Source organism: Echinops telfairi, unplaced genomic scaffold (assembly GCF_000313985.2).
Source record: "Echinops telfairi isolate 266 unplaced genomic scaffold, ASM31398v2 ScPeMD7_7458;HRSCAF=8496, whole genome shotgun sequence".
NCBI lineage: Eukaryota > Metazoa > Chordata > Mammalia > Afrosoricida > Tenrecidae > Echinops > Echinops telfairi.
This window is the reverse complement of record NW_022111358.1, coordinates 11,179,032-11,180,182: the sequence shown is the minus strand read 5'-3', so window position 1 is coordinate 11,180,182 and position 1,151 is coordinate 11,179,032. Positions and strand designations below refer to the sequence as shown.

The 1,151-nt window shown below is 48.0% G+C and overlaps 1 protein-coding gene across 1 annotated transcript in view; it reads right to left on the bottom strand.

The window, feature by feature from the left end:
• Positions 1–1,151, bottom strand: part of HEATR6 (HEAT repeat containing 6) — a 33,768-nt gene that overhangs the window by 29,282 nt on the left and 3,335 nt on the right. The window lies entirely within an intron of this gene.

The window sequence follows — 1,151 nt, the reverse complement described above, 5'->3', positions numbered from 1 at the left end:
AGATACATACAACTCCCTCCACTGAAATGTCTGAATCCAACGGTTGAAATTCACTCCTAGTGAACAAATGTATCTGCTAAATTGCTACTAGTCTTCAGCATGACATCAGGAATAAAACTGAAACCCTGCCATGAAGAAGTTTAGAATCCTGTTGGGAAAGATGAAGCTAATCCAAGAATCAACCCATGGTCAACTGAAGCAAATTGTCATCCGTGGCAGAAGGACAGCTACGGGTGAGCAGATACTTCTGACCCTGCCAGTGTTACAAAAAGGACACAGCTGGGAAGAATACGCAGTCAGAAGCTGCCCCAGCGCTCTGCCAGGCAGCAGCAGATACCGCTGCCATCTACCTTGCACCTAGCATCTGTCTCCTCTTCCCTTGCTAGCAGAGTGTTGAACATATTTGGCTGCCTAGCTCTTCCACATCTGGACAAGGAGAAAATCCTAATTTGTCTAAGAAGGTGGTTTTCAACGTTCTCCCCAAAGGGACATCTGGCAATGACTGGGGACATTTTCAGTGGGTCACCCAAGGGTATCTAGTAGTTGGGAGCTTGGAGGTGCTGTTAAACAGCCTACAACGTCTAGGGCGCCCTGACACAGCAAAGAATGTGGGTCTAAAATGTCAAGAGTGTCTAGGTTGAGAAACCCTGATGTAAGCCACCTTTAATGGCACACTGCACTCATCTAGTGAGCTTAAATCCCCAGGTGACTCTAATGTACAACCAAGGCTGAAGCCAATTGTGGTGATCTAGTCCCGCGGGTCAAAGGGTAGCCTAGACTGGAACTCATGTACGGTAGGTCCCCCAGTCAAGCCACCAATGGAGGGCAGCTAGAGCTAGAACATTTATGGGACAACTTTCCCCTGCTTCTGCTGGGTGCCCTTTGTTTTTTCACATGGGATGATCGCAAGAGAGGCAAGTCAAGGATAACACAGATCCTGAGGATGGCAGACTGGGAAGATGTCAGTGGGCCTCTAGAACAGTGGTTCTCAACCTGTCAGTCGCGACCCCTTTGGGGGTCAAACGACCCTTTCACAGGGGTTGCCCGATACATAACAGTAGCAAAATGACAGTGATGATGTAGCAATGAAAATAATTTTATGGTTGGGGGGGGTCACCACAAATGAGGAACTGTATTAAAGGGTTGCGGCA